The sequence below is a fragment of the Pteropus medius genome, unplaced genomic scaffold, assembly GCF_902729225.1.
Source record: "Pteropus medius unplaced genomic scaffold, Ma_sr-lr_union100, whole genome shotgun sequence".
NCBI lineage: Eukaryota > Metazoa > Chordata > Mammalia > Chiroptera > Pteropodidae > Pteropus > Pteropus medius.
Genome location: NW_024351648.1, coordinates 2,088,962 through 2,105,987, shown reverse-complemented (window position 1 = coordinate 2,105,987; position 17,026 = coordinate 2,088,962). Strand labels below are relative to the sequence as shown.

Sequence of the window (17,026 nt, the reverse complement as noted above, 5' to 3'; positions counted from 1 at the left end):
TGAATGAATGAATAAGTAAGTAAGTAAATAAATAAATGATACGATCTTTAATTAGATAAGGTTTGTGGTCACGGCTCTTCAGCTCTTCGTCCAGCCCTCGGCCCACTCGCCAGACCGGTTGCCCTGCATTGTGTTGACACAGGTTTGGCAGTGTGAACCTTCAACTGTTGTAAACACCTATAAACTGTGGCCTTCCTCACATGGTCAGTGACGAGGCCTTGACAGTGTGACACCTGTCATCTGATAAGCTAGGGTCAGGAGGCACTTGATTGCTTTTTCTGTGGACGTCAAAGAGCCAAAGCTTTTAATGTTTTTAATAAGTAAATTACCCCAACATGCTCCGTCCTGTGGCACATATTAACTCATCAGAGTCCTGGGCGGGCCCCTCGAAAGGTCAGGGGCTGTGCACCTGGTGTGTTGTAACCGCAAGACCGAGATCTGGTGACAATCACCTCCATGTCTCAGACTGACTTTGGAGAGAGCTGGCGCTGCTTGGGGAACAAAGGATCACGGAGCATGATTTCAGGTGAACGGTTGATCATTTTTCCCATGTCGACAATATCTGTCAGATTCCAGGGGAGAGAGTTATCAGTAGGACTTTGATTAAGGAAGAACATGTTCCTTACAGCAAAATAAATTTTAGTTTTAGAAGGCATTTCGGTTCAGCCTCTCGTGTATATATATATAGTGCCTGTTTTATAATGTCCTGGAGATTGAAGTGACCAGATATTCTTTGTGCCACTGTTTGGACTTCAGTGAATGTGAGATCAGGTGGCTAATCAAAAGGGCAATCGGTTCTAACAAGAGTCCCCCGACAGTCACCGTGTGGAACGCGGCTTATTCGATGAGTCAGAACTCATGAACAGAAATGCCTGAGTAATGGAAAACTTTCATTGATAAATTAAATGCGAAATCTCTACTCTCTTCCAGGTCGGTTTTTACATAACTGAGGATGGGATGGGGGAAGGCTTGTCAAACAAATATTTCAATGCTTTGAATGAAGACCTGTGGGTAAGGAAAGGAACATAAGATAAAGGAGATTTTTCTTTGGTTTCCTCTTCCAGGTTCTCTTTGTGTTTTAATCAGTGTGGAGAGGAGGTGGGGGAGCATCAACAAGGGCATTTTTAAGGGTTTTTGGGAATAACTGTCTATTTACAGCCTTAAAATTCTGCACTTCTGTAGGCCACTTACAGTATCTAATGCTACAAGCTTTCAGAAGGAATCACTACGCTTTCCACGGTGTTTCTGTCATCGACCTAATCATACTCTTAATTCCAAATTTGGTGTTGCAGGAAGTCACGACAGTGGGAAAGGCTCAGACCATGCGACTCAAAAGCCAGGACTTTCTTTCCATCTATAGATTCAAATCCAACCATTTGTAATCCATGGATACTTCTGGCTTGAGCCTGGCATAAATTTCTCAAAAAAAAAAAAAAAAAAAGTGTCGAGACAAAAGGAAACTTGAAGCTACGCGTTAAGCAGCCCGAGCAAGCCCAGGCTCTCTCTCCAAGGGAGAAGTAAGTAGTTGCAAATGAACTGAATATTGGGCAACTTTTTTTCATCTACACTGTTTGATTCCATTCTGGGCCAAAAACAATTTAGAACTAAGAACAGGATAAAACAAAGTTGATTTTTAATCTACCCAGCACTGAGGGGCTGTCACATCACCCAGAGGAGATGTGAGTTTCTTGTCCTTTATTTAAGCTTTCACGTTCTGCTTTAATACCGGGGGGTGGCGATGGCCCTATTTCTACCACCGATTTCCTCTTGAAACCGTAGTTTCCTTCATTATTTACAAAATACTCTTCCACCCTGGCCCCAATTCCGATCGATGCAGAGTTTTCCTGACATCAAAGCCACTCTCCACCTGACATACACATGAGTGTGACGATAAAATCCACTGGATATACCTTGTCAAAAAGATGGGTACAGTTTCCATCCTTACATCCTATTCTTTCTGTCACAGAGTTAAGATTTTATACAATTCAGACATTCTTCTTCTTTGTTTGCTTACTTTTTTAACATGCTGGATGTTAGCTGGCCAGAACTTATTCATGTTACAGCTGAGAGTCTGAATCCTTAAACCTCTAGCCATCGCCATTCTACAAAGACTCATTTCTAGAAATAATTTAGCCAACTAAAGGCCTAGATTCATGGAAATGGGGTATAATTACGAGGTGGAGCAACACATCTCACGTTTGACCTGGAGTTTCCTATCTCATGTGACTTTCCAAAATTGACCTCACAGAAATCCTACTGAAAATATTTGTTTTTGAACTTCCCCTCCCCCCAGACTTCTTCATCAAATATATTTTCCCCATAGGACTATCCAGTATCATGTAAGTAGAAAATTAACATTTGAGGTGCTAAGAACACGTCCGCATGATGAACGGTGTTTTGGAAAAGAATAAATGAATGCTTGACTAATGAGAGATTTTTTTCCTTTAAAAAAAGTCACTGAATTATGCTACGCGGACAGCCCGCTGTCCGATAAGGCGTTGACAGATGCAGGAATAGACAATCATACTAAGAATCTCAGGACGTCGTTGGCAATTCTCAAAGTCAGTCTTCAGAAGCAACAAACTATGAACTTTCTCTCAAGTTTAGAGGTAACAACCCAGCAATAGCAGCAGTGATTTGCTCGGCTGGAGATAGAAAAATGAAAGACATCCTCTACCCTTAGTCCCGGCGAGGATTTTTCAAAATGGGTTCGCTGAGCCCCACCGTAATCCCCACGGTCCACACTGCCACACAGTTGTGGATGTGTACGACGGAAACCAGAGTTCCCAGTGCAACGTTTACTACCTGCAGAGCACACTGGTATTTTCCATTGAAAAGTAAATGCTGGTTGCAAACCACGAAATTGATATCCACAATAGGAAGCTGTGCCCCTCAGTTTGCAAAAGAGCGATTTAGTAGTTAATCTACATTTTTGATGAATGTAGCGGATGAGTTAAGAAACTTTCGCAAAAATTTGCATTCATAACCTACAAATACTACCCTAAGGATACAGTATGTGGCATATGATAGGGGCTCAATAAAAATCTGATGAAATAATTAATAGAACGTAGTGGGGAAAAAAAAGATACAATGGATAAGCCCTAGCAGACTAGCCAATTAATCCTCCATTTTGGCATTGAGGTTATTGTTAAATTTTCATGACTTTATAGTCTCATAATGTGAAATTGTTGTACTAAGGCATATTTATTGCTTTGGGCTGAGAAATGTATCAGAATTTTAAATTGTTTTGAACAGGATATTGAAGAGTAATCTGCATTCTCATGTTTACTGCAGTATTATTCACCAGAACCAGGACGTGGGGACAAGCCAAGTGCCCTTCGACGAATGAAGATGTGATGAATGAAGATGCGGAATATTATTGAGCCATGAGAAAGGAGGACAGTTTTATGTAGACCCCATCTGATTAGATGTCAGTGTATACATAGCACATATCTGTTCAGAGTCGCATCAAGGAACAACAAAAGCGGGCTGAGCACCAGCTGTTTACTTTGTGGCCATCACTATTTTCACATTGGCACCTGTTGAATGCAAGGTATGAACACCAGGCGATTTTGCCTGTGCATCTACTTAGTGAAGAGTTCTTGAATGTGAACATAATAAGGTAAAGACCCATACTAATGGATCGCGATATATACAGATAGATAGATAGATAGATAGATAGATAGATAGATAGATAGATAGATAGATATAATAATGAAAAGTCATCCTCACTACAATTTCTAATAAATAACTGAAACTAACTGGGGGGTGGGGTGCCTCAAAGACTTCACAACAGCTTTAAGATGAAAGCTTCGAGAAGTCATAATGAATTAAATTAACATTCTGACTTCTGTAACCAGAATTAGTCCTGGGTACGATTTCAAGGTCAAGTAGGTGAACATAAAGAGAAAGCATTTCACCTTAAGAGCCTTTGTCATCTTCTTGCATTTAAAGTGCAAAAACTCCAGAGAACTTAGCTCGCTTTTTATTGGCTTGGATTGGAGTTTGTGGGGGTTTGTTAGTTATTGGAATTTGTACTTAAGAAGTTAAGAAAAGTTCTGTTTGTCACTTATGTTCCCACGGCCGACACATTTATTGAGATGGTCATTTATAGATCAATAAAAATTAGAATATCATAAGCTGTAGGTAAGTATTGAACAAAGCATAGAAATAATAAAGCTTTTATCATTTCTAAGCTATTTCCCTCAATTTCTGTTTCCTTATTAATAACATTAACATGACACTTTAGATCGAAATGCTTTTGGCTATCACGGACTTTGGTATTCAGGAGAGCCACAAAAACCCAAACCAAACAGAACAACGACAACGACAAAACAAAAACCGTAAAACAAACAAAAAATTTCCTTCTCGGATGGTTATTTTCCCTATCCTCAATTAGACACTATCTGAGGTTTCGGTACCATATGAATTTAAAGACATAAAATATAATGGCCATGATAGTCTTTGAAAATCAAAACTATTCTATTTAAGGTGGTGCGTAAAATACTTCCAGATAATGAAAGCCTTCCTTGTTACAGGGTGAGGAATTAAAACCCCTTCTTCACCCTTCTTTGGGGATGTGGCCTCACACTGCATTTGAGTTTTCCACCCTGCGTCAGCTTCTCTGTTTAGAGCATCTTAGAGGCATCAGGAGGCATCACAACATGGTCCATCACACCCAGCTGGAGGGCTTGTCGGAGCACAGGTCACTGAGCACCCCCACGACACCCCCACCCCGAGTTTCAGATTCAGTAGGTTTGGGCCGAGAAGCTGCATTTCTGATCAGATCTCAGGTAATGCTGAAACTGCCAGTCTTGGGACCGCGGCTTTCAAAAGACAAAGCTTTGTTCCCTCTTCCACGCTTTACTTCATTCAAGATCACGTGCGGCAGACTCGCAGACTAAGCGGATGCGGCAGAGGAGGAAATGACAGCTGGTCACTAAGGTCCCCCTTTTCTCAGTGAAGTTACAAATTCCTCATCTGTATCACTCTTTATGCAGGGGTTTTATTGATAACCAGCATTCCCTGTGAAGCCTCAGTCGAGCAAACAGGAAACAGCAGAGGGTGGGCCTGTTTAAGACATTACGGAACCGGTACCTAACGAGCACTTAATAATGCGCTGAATAAATGCAGGAATAAGTCGACGCCATCCCCTCGGATCTGTGTATTAACCGTTTATCACCTCTCTCATCGATTGCATCACCATCTGCATTTTGAGAAGAAAATAAGGAGAAACAATATTTTCTTGACGTGATCCTCTCCCCCGGCCATCCTGTTACGTTTCCCTTTTTTTTTTAGATCTCGATGGGTCTTCGCAGCCTCGGAAAGCTTATAACGCACAGAAGAGAGGAAAAATCATTCTCGCAGCTGCACGGATGAAGGAGTGAGGCCCGGAGGAGGGGCTGTCCCAAGGCCACGGAACTAATGAAAGATGGACTAGGGCTGACACCAGGGCACGCGGTCTCAGGGCTGGGGGGCTCCACAGAAGGGGGCCTTCGCCCTCGGGGCCAAGGCGAACAAAGGGTTACGAGCCGGGAGGAGCTGTCTGCTCGCCACTGACCCGGTGGGTAATGAGGCAGGCTCGGCTGTTAGGGCTGTGAAGCCTCCCCACGGAGCCAGCTCTCGCTTGTGGCTGCAAACGAGAACTTTGAACATCTGTGGGCCTCGCGTCGCCCGGGGGCCGGCACACCTGTTGGTGACTGTCTTCCCGCACTCAGATCCGGCAGAAAACCAGAGCAGAGAAGAGGCAGAGACGGTCCGAGCACCACCTGGCTGTCTGTCCCTGGCTCGCTCCTTCGTCCTCGGGTCACTACTTCTCTTTCTTAGTTGCTAACGGTCCCCACGTCTGCCTGCTCCGCCTCCCAAAGCCGAGGCCACTACCTGAAAGCCTGGAGCCTCTGCTCCGCCAGGATATCCTGGAACCAGTCTAGCCCACCTCATGCGGACTCACGGGCCATTTAAGCTGATGCTGGGCCTGGCGCACAGAGGGCGACTTAGCACGCGTTTGTGGAATGAATGACTACTATCCAGAAGACAAAACCAGGTCACCCGGTTGACATCTGCTATGCAAAAAAATATTTCCTGTGCCTACGATGCTAGGGATGTGTTGGTGAAGGGAACCGTCCGTTCTCTGGCCTTAGAAAAGTTCAGTAGGAAATACAGACGATCAAACGAGTGATTCTATGAGATGATACGACAGCCAACAGATGAAAACTCTCACGACCTCTACGCTCCGTTGTACGCAGGACACCCCAGGGCCCTGTGTGCACCTCGTTCCCTCCCCGGCCTCGTTTGGGCCTGGGTGTGGGGTTGACGTGCCTCCAGGCGTAAGTTTGATCCTACGTAGCGACACCGGCCTCACTGCGTAGCAACAGCAGCTGTCTAGACGTGTCTACAAACCACGAGGCTAACCCTGAGCTCGGAAAGACAAGAAGAGGCAGCGGGCCGTCCTTCCCTTCCCGGTACCTGCCGTCAAGGCATCCTGCTGCAGAAACCCGGATGTACAGCCTCCCTGCGAGCTTCTGGACCAGGAGGTGTGAGAGAGATGGAGTGATCTAGGGTCCAATTAAAACGGTCTCTAAATGGAGGTGAGAATTTCAAAGGCCAGTAAAAGCTGTTGCATGCAGAAGCACTTTAGGGTCTGGATGGTCAAGCAATTATCCGTTTTATCAATTGGGGAAGGAAAGTTGTCAGTCTCAAAAGCACAGCGTTGAAGAACACGCTAATTAATCTGACCGTGTCTGGCAAAGGGGCAACATTATGGAGTTGTGGGTTTTTTTTTTTTTCCCCTAAGTAAAACCTCACTTTTTGGAGATGACTGAATCATAGAAACATCTGGGGGCGCTTTTTGGCATTAATAGGAATTTTGGCGCTTAATGCCAGGTTAATTTTCTTGGGATGAAACTATAGCTATCGACTTCCTATCACTCTCTCTAGAACACCAGGCAGCCTGGGATGCTCCAGGCTGAGCTCATTTACATCTTTATCTCCCTGCAGTCAGTTCGGAACTTCCAGTGGTCATGTTCAGACATAACTTACCAGAAGAGTCATTTCATTCAAAAACATCTTAATTTTCAATGACATTTCGAATCTCCCAGTCTGTGCCGAGGAGACTTTTGTATTTTGACGTGTTCATTCTGGTTGGGTAAATTTCACGTGTAAGAAACCGATACGAAAGTTAAAAACGACGCGTTTTTTTTCCCTTCGCCCCCACTGGGTCCTCCTGTCTGAGCACAGAGGGCTCGTGCTTTCTTCCCTCTTTCTGGTACCCGCTTTTAATTTCCATTTTTGGAGTTTGTGAACTACAATGGAAAACAGGTCTTCTGCTGAGCCTTGGTTGGAAATGAGATTTTTTTGGTGGAGTTTGGGAACACCGGCCAGGACTCCACCGAGGGGCACACCAAAGGGGGGGCCTGAGACAACAGCAACTATTTCCCTGGGGGGTGAGACGTGTGGGGAAAAGCCCCACTTGTGGAGAAGATGCTCAGCCTGGCCACTGAGCCATGGCGTGGATGCGGCCTCTCCATGGAGCAGGCGGCATGGTTTGGTCTTCTTGCTTGCTGTGTGAACTCGGAGTCTGGAAGGCTCAGCACAGTGCCTGGCCCAGCATCCAGGACGGAGAGATGGAAGCGGTTTTTGCTTTGGCTCTCTCTCTTCACGCAAAATCGCTTAGGATGCATTTGACCTGATTCGCCTGAGGTGGTTCTAATTTTTTGGGTGAGGAGTAAGGTACCCTGTACGGGTCCATTCTTTAAGTAAGTGCTTGCACGATGCTGACTGGATCGTGATACCGGATCACTGGGTGAAGCGGACATTCCGATTGGAGGGTCCAGTGATGCTTAGAATTCTAAATAGTAAGAGGCACAAAATACGAACTAGAAAGCAAGATCTCACAGGTAACAAAATACTTCAGAGAAAGAAAGCCTGGATCTCAAAATCAAAGATGCGTTCTTTTGTCGAGTAAATAGTTAATTACTTCACCTGTGCTGGACGCTGAGGTTAAAAGTTACAGATCCTACTAGTTCCTTTTTTCTTTTGTCTTCTCTTCATCGAACTCAACTTAGGACCCCTATTTTTTCTTAGTAGCTAGAAGATGAGTGGGATACTTAGATTTTGAGAGAAAAGTCACAGGTATGAAGTAAGTTGAGGGACATTCCATTCGAAGTCTCACAGGGAGCGACGGCACGAAACTTATCACGAACTAGCCATGCTCTTCTGAATTTCAAATCAAGACGAAACGCAATGCTTCCCCTTGGAAAGGACGCTATGAAAGACGCATCATGGGACCGCGATCGCGGACTTCACCCGGCCCGCGCACCCCCAATCCTATCTTTCTGGGATATGGACACGCACGGGCTGTGTGTGTTTGCACCAAGTCTGCCCACGTCCCTGGGCCAGGAATCTTGCCCACCGCCCCCGGGAGGTATGAATTGAACATTTGTGGGAAAAGCACAAATGTTGCCTCTCCCTGGTTCGCTATGAATAGAAATGGTTCCATTTCGGTAGCTGTTCCTGATGTAACAGCATCTTTATCCAAACTACGTCGCGCCCCCCCACCCCCCGCCCGCCGTATATACAGAGTGGCTAAAATTCTTCCTTTTCCCTTTCAGAAGAAGGATTAGTACCACCTGTCTCAGCTAACATTCGTGGGATTCGGCAGGAAAAACAGTATTAGGAGGAGAAAGCTCCTTTGAATGTGTACTGAGGATTATTTCTTTGGTCGCTAAACTGCTACCTTTGTATTCAAAGGTGATGAGACATTTTCTGGCTGGGAGACAGACGTCTCAGAAAGGTGTCAAGTTCAAAGAGGGCTGATGAAAAGATCTGAGCCAAACGCAGCGCAGGAGGGTGAGCCGTGGACTGCAGGGCGTGGCTCACATTTTCTTTCCTCTGTTACAGTTGAGGGAGGGATTGTGGTCATCACCTTGGCGGCCCCAACCCACCCCTTCTTCTGTGGAAGGCATTAACCTGTCCCCTCATTCCAGCTGGCTCCCTGCCACGGAGCCCCAGCTGCTCAGTGGTTTTCTGTGTACGGGGACGAGGGGGAAGTTCCCGAGGCTGCAGGTTCGAAGGGCTGTCTCTCGGCTAGGCCTGCGACCTGCTCTCGGAACTGGCATGCAGCAGGCTGGGCGTTTAACCTTTTGCTGTCTGCATTTTCTCCTTTTCTAAAATGGAGATAATAGAATTTCCTCGCAGGAGCATGGGGAAGATTAATGAGTTAATGTTTTGTGAAGTGCTTCGAGATTCTCGGATGAAAGGTGCTACATAATAATTATAATAACACTTTGTTCTTACATAGCGCCTTTCTTCCAGGGAGCTCAAACTGCTTTACAAAAATTATTTCATTAATCCTCGCAGCATCCCTCTATGGCAGGTACCAATTATTAGCCCCCTTTCTCACTTGAGGAATCTGGGGCACAGAGAGGGTAAATGACCTGGCCAAGGTCACACAGCGGGTTCTCGGTAAAATCCTCAGTGCAGTTCAGGTCTCATTCATTCATTCATTCATTCGCTCATTCAACAAATATTTCCCCACAATTATATGTCGGACATTTGAGCTATTCGATAGGGGAGGATGTGATGTCAAGTTAAGAAAAATACATTCTTTGCCACTGAAAAGGTCAGGTTGGTCCACTTGGAGAAGTAATTAAAAAATTGCAATAAAATACAGCAAACATATCATACGATGTAGTCGTGTAAACAAACACGCACTCAGAGCATGTATCACAACAGAAATGAGTGACATCGTCTTTACCAAAGAGATGTCATATGAGCAAGCTTGGAGTGATGAGTTCACCAGCGGAGAGAGAGAAGTAGAAGAAAAATGTCTCAGATAACAGAACGAGAGAGCCTGATAAATCTGGGGAGTGAGACTCACTTGACATGATCAGAGCAGAGCATAGTTTGGACAGGAGAGTGGCTAATAAATTTGGACTTTATATACCAGGCCATTGAGAAGCGTTGGGGGTTGTCAAGTGGAAGAAACGAGTTGGCTTTATATCGAGAAAACTGGCTCTTGTGCCTGAGTGGTAGGAACTTTGGATGCAAAAGAGAACCGAGTCCCGAGACCAGCAAAATAGTTCCCTGATCCAAGTTCAAGGTCATTCTCAACTGTTTTAGATGCTAGACCTCCAGTGTTGTTTTGAAATTCTGCACAAAGTACTTCAAGAAAACAGCTGTAACAATGCTCTTCCATGGCCGGCGTGTTTCCTCATTTAAAGCAGCACACGAATGTCTTTAAAGGGAACCAAATCATCTAGACTGCGGCTTTTCAATAACGGCACTGTGAGTGACTGTCACTCTTTGGCTCTGAAACCCGTCAGGCAAAATGGTTAAGTCTACATCAATTACTTATTATAATAGAAAGAAAGCCTTTGTTATACTATTTGTTAAGTATCTCTCCAAATTAGACACAAGAGAATGATCTTCAAAGCAAAAGACTGTTCGTTTTTATTTCCCATGATAAGCTATTCCGTGATTAGACATATTTATTTGTATTTTACCCATCATTATAACTATATAGTCAATTTTAACAACAGTTTCCCGATCACTTGTATTTTTTTTTCCTTGTCAAAATCTCTTTTACGTGTCTGACAGTGAAGATAGTAAAACCGATTTGCCTTCATGAGAGCATCTTAAAAAGTGTTTTTCAGGTTTGTCCGACTGCAGACCTCCAGGCTCCCTTTGAGGTGGGGCGAGGAAGGTCCACTCAAAACCCAGCTGCTCTATGCAGATTCCTTTACTGTCACTAGTCACGAATAGTCGTGAGCTGGGAAAGTCATAAATTCGAGATATTCTACAAAATGAAAACCCTGACACATGGCTGGTTAAACTATTCAGCACCTGTGGCCTTGCAATAACTGCTTCTGGATTGGCCAACAATTAGCTCGTTTAGAATTAATCTATCTTTTTGAGCAACACTGGCTTTATAATGAAGACATCCTATCTGTCCTTAAGTTTAATGAGTACATCGGTTAGGACAGGCGAAGTTAGGCTGCAGTCATAAACATCCCTAAGTATCAGTGACTTTCACACGAAGGTTTAATTCTGACTCCTGCGACGTTTATGGCAGATCTGAGTGACCTTCCAGAGTGCTATCCTCCAGCTGATAGCTCTGAATTGCATCTTCTTCTCAACATGTACTTCGGTCACTGCCAGACCAGGGCAGGAGAGAATCCGGGCGCTGGCGATTCCAAGCTGCCACCGGGCGGTTCCACTTGTCACTCACATGTCATTGGCCAAGCCAGGTCACGCGGCCACATCCAAGTTCAAGGGGACAAGGAATTACAATCCTTCCACGTGCCCAGAAGAAAGAACTAAATATCAGTGAATAATATAACATCTGACACAGGCTTTTCTGATAATCTTTGAGAGTTAATATTTTGTTCTTTGGAAAAAATCACATCGTTCCACTTAATAAACCTATAACTTAATATTTGAAAACCAAGTACTTTATTATTTGTGGCATTCCTGGGAGACCTACTGATGTTATTGCTTTGCATATAGCCTACAGTATAAAACTCTTCATTGGTTAAGTTCTCTCATCTGAAGGTGAAATTTTTAAGAGTAGGGAGTAAGTCCGATTGTTTTTCTGCATTTCTACGGCCCAGAAGATGGGCTGGCACAGGGCAGGCACTAAACATCTTCCCATATATTGGGACATGAACAATCTGTACTTCATATACATGTGGAAGAAGGCACAGATAAGCTGAATTTATTTTTCTCTAAGGAGAAAAAAATGTCCTATGTTATCAAAATGGAAAGTCTTCCAAAAATTTCTATAGTTGATCTTCTGATGTGTATTCTAATTATGCATTAAGTAAAGCTAAAAGGTCTAAGGAAACTAAATGACTTTTTGAAAACATTTTTCTAACCAGTTGGGGTGGGGCGGAGGTCATTTGTGCCTTAATATAGTTGGGAGGTTACATGGAAACCTTCCTTTGTAAATGAACTTAGGTAAGGAACTAAAAGAAATCTTACTCTCACGGAGAGAAGCTTTTTCTAATTCGTTGTAATTTCGAAATCATTAATGAAACTGCCTTTCAGTAAGGATCTTTCATCTTTATTAAATTCACCTTTAGGCACCTCGGGTCCGTGAACAGGCTAAATTCTAATGAAATTTGTAAGATTTAGCCTACTTGTTTTCTCCTCAAATATTGTTCCCATCTTCCCGGTAATGGCTTCTAGTATATTTAGAATAACTCTTCCTCACTGGCGAGGATGTCCTGGGAGGGTTTTCAGCGTCTCTCCCCTGTTGGCTGCAATCCTTATTTGGTGTTTATAATGTTCCCTCGTGTGCCACTGTATCGTTCCTGTGACTGTGTGGACACCCACTAATCTGCCTGGGGCATTCTGATACGGAGGCGGTGAACCCCACGGTTGTGCGGTGTGGGCTAGGTTCTCCGTGCGAGTCACGAATAGAACTATTTTTCCTACTGCTTCAGAGCCTCAGCATCGTCGATTATTTGGATGCGCTCAGATCTGCATTTTGGATGGTTTGCTACTAACGTCTTGCTGTTTAGAAGGAGCCGATGCCGTGAGCGCCTAGCTAGGTCAGTGGTTTCCATTTCGGTGTGTCTGGGGCACCGGTGACTTTTCCTTCTCTGCTTCCCCTCCTGGAAGAGGAGAGAAGTCAAATTTGGTTATGTAAGGGGCCCCTTGCCAGTTCCACACTGCGCGCATGCCGACACTTTGGGTCCCTCGGCGGAGGCCGGTCCCCTGAGGAATTCTAAGGGATGAAGCAAAGGGCAGAAGCCCTAAAATGCAAACCATCCTTTCGGGGTATTTGCGTGTTGAAAATTTTTTCGTCGCAATGACTAGGTGGCTAAGATTGTCGTATGGTGGAAGATGAAAAAGACAGAGCACGGTGACGAGAAGTCACAGGCAGTCAGGGGACACCTCCCTGAAGACGAAGAGGCTGTCAAACGCTGTCTCAAGGACATCTCATTCTGGTGCCAGCTTTGGCGATGTCGTTTTTAGAGTTGATGCAACTGTTGCTTAGGTGGGGAATGAGAAAGGACGGGGAAATACGTACGAAAAGTTCGAGGCTTCTAAATTGTTGCGCCGTGTTTTTTGTTGTTGTTGTTGTTTTTCTTTTTTTTAAAAAAAGACACGTTGATTTGTTTTTCCAAATGAGCGTATACTTGAAAAGCGGTTTCTGGGGGGAGACCTCTGGAGATCGTTTAGTGAGCAAACACCTATTTTATGTTGTGTCGTGTCATATTTTATTATCGTGCACATGTCTTACGTTCTGCCTTTTTCACTTAATGATATTTCATGGATTCTGCATACTGTCCATGCACTAGTCATTTCTAATAGCCGCGTGTGTCGTATTTAGCTCAGCTACCACATTTGAGTTGGCTTGTATCTAAATTTTAGAGTTGGTGATCTTTCAGATTTTAAAGACTGTATAAATTTACATAATGTAATGCAAAGTGTTTACAGTGGTGTCTAAATTAGATACTGGCTGAAGGCTGCTCTCCTTTTCTTCCTCTGAGTCCCTGTTGGATGCGGCCCCCAAACTTTGAGATTTCTGACTCCCAGTGCTCATCTCCAAAGCTATCAATCCCAGGAAGGTGATTTTCATGTAATAATTTTCTGCTCATAGTTTTAACCTCTTTTGGTGCATTTCTATTATTTCTTTGTCCTTACTGGTGGTTACACCAGCTCCCAGTTTAATATCATTTGCACATTTCATTAATATGTGCCTTAGTCCCTCTTCGAGATCCTTAATAAAGATGTTAAATTAGATCGTATCTGACATTGACCCCTGGGGCACTCCTATGCTTTAACGATATCCCGTTTTCCTGTCTGCAGTCTACAGAGTTCTCGCAGAATGCACGAGGCACAGTTTCAACCTGGGATAAATCTTCAATTTTAATTCTAAAGCAGAAGTCAAGTCATGTGGTTTGGGATAACTTGACATTGCCAGAACATACTTGTAGTTGCTAGGAAGTCATATTTTAGCAATTAAGGACAGGTTTGCCAGAATTATATGTCAGATTGCCAATCTGCTGACAATTACAAGAGATGGTCTCTCTATCCTGTTTAATGCGTTTCAGTCAAACTGAGAAGGGTCTTGTTTTTTAAAATGAAACTCGGCTTTTTTATTTCAAAGCTAGCAATCATCTTTCACCAGCTTTTAAACAGCATGCCTCCTCTGTGTTTCAAAGCAGATTTATTAAAGACGCGGTTATACCGATACACCAATGTAGACAGGCTTCGAGGATATGTACCAGGTGCCCCGCTGAGAACCCAGAAGTTAAATCGGCTTTCGGATTTCAAAAATTTACCACGAGTGCTTCCAATTTGGAAACGTGTCTTTTCTTAACGGAGAAGGTATAATACCTTGTGATGTTCTTGGCACAAAACAGAATTCTCCCTCATCATATTTGGTTTTAACCGGAGAAATCTATCTATTTATATCAGATGCGAAAGTTCCTCAAATAAGATGTAGAAGAATATCTTAAAAAATTACATCGCATTACCAAGTGAGCCAAAATTCCTACACAAAGAAATAGAAAGTGGTTAAATGAAATATAGTCTTTATACACAGCGCCCTAAAGCTTTCTAAGTCACTCCGAATGATCGGATATTTTAAAAGTTTCATTCTTTTAGACATTCTATTCAACTTCTCTAGTTATACCTTAATGTAAATTTTCTGAGCTTCGCAGAGATTTTGGTCTCGCCTAGGGCGTACATATTTCATTAGTCTCGAGAGAGACACAGAGAGAGAGACAGGAGGGAGGAGGAAAGAGAGAGGAAGAGAGAGGGAGGGGAGGAAAGAGAGAGAGAAAGAGAAGAAAGAGAGAAAGAGGGGAGGGAGGAGAGAGAGAGAGGGAGAGAGAGAGGGGAGAGAGAGAGGAGAGAAGAGAAAGAGAGAGAGAGAGAGAGAGAGAGAGAGAGAGAGAGAGAGAGAATGCCCCCTTTATGGTGTCTCTCCTTATAAAGGCACCAATCTCATGATGAGGACCCACCCGCCTGACCTCATCTAAACCTAATTATCTCCCAAAGGCCTCATCTCCAAGATTTCAACATATAAATTTGGGTGGGGGGACACTTTCAGTTCAATAGCACCTGTTAAAGTACTTCTTTAGATTCAAACAGGATGACTGACAAAACCAGACATAACTAGGACTTGAAACTGGCCTTATAAATACAATTTTTTTTTTTTTTTTTTTTATTCATGAGCACAAATAAACGTGCCTTTCAGCATCGACGCCAGAAGGCTGCATCCCTCTGGGAGGTGAGGACAGGAAGAGGCTCTATACTCGTGAGAGTTCACACTTCCAAAGGGAATTTCTAAAACGTGGTGATCGCATCATGTCTTGGAAGGACAGTTTGCACCTACTTATTAGCTCATGGCGTTTGGGAACCTGGATTCCAGAACACCCGAGAGAAGTTCTCACAACACCCGAGAGAAGTTCTCACGTCACCCGCAGCCCCCTCGTTGCCCTCCGCATACCCCACAAGGAATCACTGATCTCATCGATTTTAAGAAGTGAACAGTAATTCACGCAGTTCATCCAACAAAATGACACCAGCGACGGACTTGTGTAAGAGAATACTTAAATCGACGCTGCGTGGCTCCTTGGGTTTTGGTGCTGGGTTTTAGACAGTTCCCTTCATTGGTGGCTTCTATTTTGGCTAAACGACTGGAGAGAAGAGCGTTATGTTACACTCTCCTGACCTCGAGGATCTAACGGTTTAGCTGGCAGAGTAAGAGTTGTCTGTAAGAGGAGTTAGAACCATCTGAGACGATGTACAGGTCGATGCTAAATTATGGAAAACAAAGAGGGGCCTCGCCTTCGGCCCTCGGCTCTTCTTACATACTCGTCGCTGGCTTCTCAACTTGCATATTTGTCTAGAGTCCTTTCCCTTGACCTCCATATTCTTTTATCCCACTGCCTGCTGAACAGTGGCGCCTGACAACCCAGGATGACAAGAGGGCTCGAAGCTGGTGGAAGGTCTTTCTCTTTTACTCTGCGCTGTGAGACAGGACTTAGCACACTCTCAGGGGCAACTCGGCCTTGGTGTATGCAAACCAGTCTGTTATGAGCCGAATATGTCCCCCCTCCTGTTCATACACTGAAAACCTCATCTCCTCTGTGATGGTGTTTGGACTGGGGCCTCAGGATACCTTAACATTCCTTCCTCAGGAAGGACCCCTGACCTCCTGAGCTAGACCCCTGTCCCCTCCCCACATCATGCACTAGATATGGCCTCCGTGATGTTCCCCCTGACGCCCTGAGCGAGGTCTACGCCTCGCCATCTAGCACCAGGTTGGGGACACCCCTGACATCCTGTGCTGAGTCGGGGGCCCCTGACGTGCGCATTCAGAGACCCCTGCACCCTCCTTCACGTGACTCGCCTCCGTTGTGAGTACCTCGGTTCTTTAACTGATTAAATGGTAATCGGGTTAGGATCGACCTTTCCTCCATTACTGTCATCTCCATCGGGCCATGCTAAGAAAGTAAGGATATTCTTTATAAAGACATCCTTGCAAGTAAAGACTGACACATGGGCCACTTAGAAGACTCTTCTAAGCAGAACGTAAAGGGACAACAGGTAGTTTTCCACGATTTGGGAAACTGCTATCATTTTTAATCTAAGGGCCTCCATGTTCCTTCTATCGCCCAGGAAACTCATTGATCACAAGGGCCGGAAATGAAAATATATTAATGAAAATGAAATGCAAATTACATGTATATTTGCTTTCAAAGTAGTCACCTTTCTGATTTTGATTCTGACTTTGTATTGGACTTTTAAAAATAATATTCATTTGTGTTTTACATCTCAATAGCAGTTAACATCTAAAGGATTAGAGAGGAATTGTTCTGGCTGATAAGTATTAAATTCAACTTGGAGAAATATTTTTCTACCAGAGGACTTTCATCATGATGAATCTGGCTAGGTTTTAGCGCAAATCAAATTTTCAAAGCACTGTAGAGAGAGGTAAGAAGATGGGGCTTTTTATCTGTGTAATAATTTTTTTGCACTTTCAAGACTTATTTAAAACTTATTTGGC

The 17,026-nt window shown here is 44.0% G+C and overlaps 1 long non-coding RNA gene across 1 annotated transcript in view; it reads left to right on the top strand.

The window, feature by feature from the left end:
- Positions 1-277: 277 nt before the first annotated feature.
- Positions 278-17,026, top strand: part of LOC120587330 (uncharacterized) — a 31,265-nt gene continuing 14,516 nt past the window's right edge. Inside the window, exons 1-4 of the long non-coding RNA XR_005648925.1 lie at positions 278-526; positions 931-1,517; positions 2,455-2,609; positions 3,295-3,553. This is a non-coding gene — a long non-coding RNA (uncharacterized LOC120587330). The remainder of the gene's footprint in view (positions 527-930; positions 1,518-2,454; positions 2,610-3,294; positions 3,554-17,026) is intronic.